The sequence below is a fragment of the Camelina sativa genome, chromosome 12 (genome assembly GCF_000633955.1).
Source record: "Camelina sativa cultivar DH55 chromosome 12, Cs, whole genome shotgun sequence".
NCBI lineage: Eukaryota > Viridiplantae > Streptophyta > Magnoliopsida > Brassicales > Brassicaceae > Camelina > Camelina sativa.
The window spans coordinates 25,624,064-25,629,309 of record NC_025696.1 but is presented as its reverse complement, the minus strand read 5'-3'; the positions used below and the strand labels follow the sequence as shown (position 1 = coordinate 25,629,309).

At 33.7% G+C, this 5,246-nt stretch overlaps 2 long non-coding RNA genes across 6 annotated transcripts; both read right to left on the bottom strand.

Moving 5' to 3' along the window:
• Positions 1,103-1,913, bottom strand: LOC104732615. Of its 3 annotated transcripts, XR_002034529.1 has the most exons (4): positions 1,831-1,913; positions 1,546-1,589; positions 1,226-1,418; positions 1,103-1,137 (listed from the first exon to the last, which is right to left on the bottom strand). It is a non-coding gene; the product is annotated as an uncharacterized LOC104732615 (long non-coding RNA). The 3 variants fall into 3 exon arrangements; XR_002034528.1 differs by lacking the exon at positions 1,831-1,913 and having other exon boundaries at positions 1,546-1,615; XR_002034530.1 differs by lacking the exon at positions 1,831-1,913 and having other exon boundaries at positions 1,226-1,398; positions 1,546-1,615.
• Positions 2,300-3,625, bottom strand: LOC104732614. 3 transcript variants are annotated; one of them, XR_758917.2, is made up of 6 exons: positions 3,503-3,625; positions 3,320-3,425; positions 2,979-3,075; positions 2,805-2,870; positions 2,574-2,627; positions 2,300-2,494 (listed from the first exon to the last, which is right to left on the bottom strand). It is a non-coding gene; the product is annotated as an uncharacterized LOC104732614 (long non-coding RNA). The 3 variants fall into 3 exon arrangements; XR_002034539.1 differs by having other exon boundaries at positions 2,979-3,425; XR_002034540.1 differs by having other exon boundaries at positions 2,979-3,399.

Sequence of the window (5,246 nt, the reverse complement as noted above, 5' to 3'; positions counted from 1 at the left end):
ACCATCTACTAGATGCGTCAATCATTACCATAAAATAACGAAATGGCCCGCATGAAGGGTGGATAGGTCCACATATATCACCATGTATTCTCTCTAAGAACAATGGTGATTCATTCCCAATTTTGGCTGGGGATGGCCGAGTTATGAGTTTTCCTTGAGAACATGCATCACATGAAAACTCATCAGATTTAAAAATCTTTTGGTTCTTTAATGGATGGCCATTAGAATTTTGCACAATTTTTCACATCATGACTGAACCAGGATGTCCAAGTCTTTCATGCCATAATACTAGTAAACTTAGAGTTTACTGTAACATAAGATGCAAAATTATTTATTCTTGTGCAATACAATCCAAAGGATAACATTGGCAATTCTTCCAATATATGTTTCTCCTCAGATGTTATGCAAAGATATTCAATGCCATTCTTATTCAGAGTCTCTATATGATATCTATTTCTTTGGATATCTCTAAAACTAATCAAGTTTCCATGAGACTTAGGGTAATATAATGCATCAATTTCAAATATTGTTTCCCTTGGCATTGAAAAATTGGCTTTTCCAGAGCCTATACACTACAAGAAAAATCAACATTCATAGCACAGGATAAATGCTATCATATGTGTTTAGTAGCGTTTTCATAAATGCTATGTTCTCCGCAGCTATCTTAGGTGTCACCTCTATTATAGCGTTTTTGACATGTTATTATATGTCGCCCTTTCATAACATTAACCAAATGCTATAATATTTTTTTCTGTAACACATATTTCGTGCTATTTTATATTATGCCATAGCATTTTTTGTTTGCTATATGGAATTCTTTAATTTTTTTATTTGATTTTTTATAATTTATATATTTGACCATAGTTTTGTCGACTTTATTTAACTGGATTGATATTAAAAAAAAATTATTTCATAAATCATCAACATATATAACATAACGTTAATATAAGCAAGTCTTACATATCATACCAAGTCTTATAATATGCTGCCCTGTTTGATCCAAAAAGCTAACATTATAACTTATAAGGATAGAGACAAACTTTGATCTCTTAAGTCTCTTCTCCTCTATTGCCTTCCCATCAAAAGCAGTACACACGTATGAAGAACTGTTCATGTTAGCATTCCCGTCCAGATTCCCTGTAATCATGTGTATCCACATCAACTTAAAGCTTATGTTTTCGATTTGTTTTTTCATTACAGTTCAAGAGTATACATAGTTACATACCTCTACTCCAAGTTCCCTCTTGTAGATGAGCAATAAAACAAATAGGTATTACCACATGTATAGAAACACCCAATGTTCAACTATGCCTTGCCATCCAGCACCAACAGCTACAGCTTTTGTACCAATATTAAAATGGTTGTTCCTTCTTCTCTTTGTATACACCTCCAACATCGCTAATAGTTGTTTCTTCTCTCTGTATAACATTAAAAACAGATAAACTCACATTGCAACTGAAAATTTTAATACCACAACAAATCTTTGGCCTACATAAACAACTCACAGTTTACGTCACAAAATATTAATGGAGAAGAGAGTTTTACCTCTTTGTATGTTGTTATCTTCTTGGATTCCAACTTTTGACAAACTGAGAAAATCCAGATGAATGTGCAATTGATCAAAATTAATACAATAATTTCAACTCGTTAATACAGTACTAAGGTGCTTTGGTGGTAAAGAAAAGGAAGATATTCACTAACCCAAAATGTTGACAGATCAAATAAAGAAATTTTAGCTCAAACTCAAAAATCAGAGACTTATGGGTGAGTAGAATCAACACTAAAGTTATCTATAAAACACGTAGAGAATCGGATAAACAAAACATTCACCTTATATCAGCCATAAGTTCGACATTATAATCACCAATGTGTAGTTCATAGAATAAAAGCTTTCAAGCGGAAGATGGCTTGCTAAAAAAATGTAAGTAGCACGAGATAGCACTACAACAAATATTGACATTGTTAGCGTGAGAAACTTGCTATCATAGATATTACATAGCGTTATCGTAAATGCTGTGACATCGGCAGCCATGGTAGACCCCCCATATACAATAGCGTTTTTGACATGCTATAATAAATACCTACATACGATAGCATTTTCATATTATAGCATTCGATTACTGCTATAATACATTTTATGGTAACACAAAATTAGTGTTATTTTTTTGGTATATAAATTTTATAATTTGTATATTTGAATCCTATTTTGCAGAATTTATTTAATTAGATATATATATATATATATATATATATATATAATATTTTTATTTCATAAAATCACCAACATACATAAAATTATTATTACATTAACAAAATGAAGTCTTACATAACATAAAGTCTTACATAAAAATCTTAATTAAAATAAACTAACATCACCAAAAAATAGAGACAAACTTCTAAGTTCTAGAACATATACATGTAACTCAGATGATGATTAACCTCAGATGCTTCTTTGGACAAAGTATCGTTGTTGTTGCAGTTCATTCACCACCACCTGAATCAACCAAAGCAATTAGAAACAAACAAATTATCTATCAACCAAAATGAATGGAAGATGATAGAGTTTAACAAACCATTCCATTAGGTAGAGATCCTGATTCTGATGATTCATGAATTATTTCAAGCAGCTGAAATAATACATAAAAAGTTAGAATGACAAGCAAGATTATTAGGGTACCAAGGCAAAGGCTTGATAGCCTCCAGTTCACCACTCTCTATAGCCTAGGTAGAAGGCAAAGAATTCAACATTTGAGAATTGTACAAAATGATACAAAAACAAAAGCAAGAGTCAATGTATTATTTACCTCATCCTGAAGAGATTTCATGAAATCATTCTCCAACTTGAGTCGAAGATCATCGCAAATTAACCACTAAAGAATCACATAATAAACAGAGATCCAACCAAATTAAAAAGTCAAAAACTTAAACCATGAATGAAACTGTTAAACGGTTCAAGGATGTAGATAAACAAAGCATACATAAGCAATTGGAAATAACTCTGAAAGCAGCAGACAATGGCTTAAGAAGGATCTCCATTAACGAAGCCCACTCTTCTGCTTTCACTATCCTTTGCTCCTTACACACCACAACAAGAAAGAACAATACACAATGTTGTTTAGAAACCAAAAACTTGTCCTAAATCCTAATCCGTGAGAACAAATTCAAACTTCCTAAGAAATTTATCTTTGCAAACCTAAATATTGCAGAATTCAATCCAATGGATAACACTTATATATGTTGTAACAAGTCAGATCATGTTCTAGTTGACATAAAATAAATATGTCAACAATAAGATGTTAACTAAGATAAGAGTAAGAACCAAGACTCTTTCTTTCTCCCTCCGCCAATTTTATCGAACCCAGACTCCTCTCTTCGTCTCTCTCTCTGGCTTCATAATCGCTATATCGTGGGATACAAAATCAGATCTGAAGATTTAAAATAACAAACACAATATTAATTTGTAATTGAAATCGATTCTGGTTCGAAATTGCATATAAGTAACCTGAGTCCTCTTTGCAATAGCTCGGACGGCGAGTAAACTCAGACTCAACTCAGGATGAAGGAGATTTGAGTTCAAATAATACCAAATCGGAGAAATTTCTGAGTACAAGTGAAGGAAAAATAATTATAGTGTTTAATGGTGATGTGGTCGAAGGTTATGAGCCGAGAAGGAGGAGAAAAGAAATAGAAGACGATGAGAAGAGGTTGAAGAAGATCTGGGTTTGATTCTGGGCTGGTCATCGACGTAGACAATAGGAAGATCAGATCTGATTTTTTTTTTTTTATTGCCTATGGGTTTGAGTTTTGGAGATAGAGAAAGGGGATTAGGGTTGAAGGAGAGAGCATGAAAAAAGTATTGAGAGATAGATGTAGAGACTAGAGAAAGAGGAAAATGTGTTTTTCTTAATTATTTGGCTAAGTGTTGGCGGACTATGGGATTTTAGATTCCCGCTTAGAGATTTTTTGGCTTAGCATTTATTAAATGCTATCATATCACGTCTAAAATTACAAACTTATCTTCAATAGCAATTGAGTAAATCGAGCTATCTTCATGTGCTATTAATGTAGGTTTTTTTTGTAGTGTAGGTAAGTGACTTACATGGTCTCCTTAAACTCAACTGTCACCACAATCAGATTCCTCGCAGTCCTCACCACTAATTCACACTGCAAAATGACACCCAATCAGCTTCTCTGAATTGCAGATCCAAATCACAAGAATGTCTGGTAGCTTACAATAGGAGCAGATAAGAGATAAGATATACTCAGTTCACCAAGGAACATCTGTTTGTATTCAGACACAACAATTTTAACACAAGACATTGATAGTCTCTCTGCAATTGATGTGACTTCTCTTCCATGTAACCAATTAAGAAACTTTATAAATCAAAGATCAAGACTTTACGAAACCCATATGATTTAATTAATTGAAAACCAGATAGAAGAAGAAGAAGATTACGTATATGGCTGGTGTTACGATGACGGAGGATCCTGTCGAAATGCTCCTAGCTGACGAGCGTTTCCCCGACAGTAAACTCGTGACGAAGACGATGGAGATCGGCGGGATTGCAGGAGGACGGACCGTCGTCTTCACCAGATCCACCTCTTCCACTTCTTAGTTGAACCAATTTTTGCATAGGAGTTCCACACCGTCGTCTCATCCAGATCCGCCTCTTCTAATTCTTCGTTACTCATGAGTCTTTCTCTCCTGAAAGATTGTGAGTCTCTCTCTCATCTTCTTCCTTAGGTCAGGAACACGGAGATCTCATCTCCCGACTCTCTCAGATTGCCCTAATTCTAATTTGGGGGAAAAAAAATTTAGGTCACCGATGCTTAAGAGAAGAAAAATGTTTTAAGTGTTTAAGGGTGAGGAAAAGTTTTGCATATATATCGATGGAATAAGTTATTTTAACTCTTGGTTTAGTGATTTTTTTTTTTTGTGCACTGTTTAGTGATTTTTAATCATAGCATTTTTCAAACGCTATTACATAGGACCAAAATTTCTGAATTTATTTTTAATAGCAGTTATGAAAACCGTGCTATCCTTATGTGCTATCAATAACGATTCTTCTTGTAGTGATAATAATCTTTGCATTACCACATATAGTGCTCACGCTACTAGCGGAGTCTTTTATTTTGAAAGAGGAGAAATATTTTTTCTCTTTAAGTATTGAGTGCATTGTAGCACTGTCTGCTAGACACATATCTCCATCCTCAATCTCAAAATTTGACATTTTCTGAGATAAAAT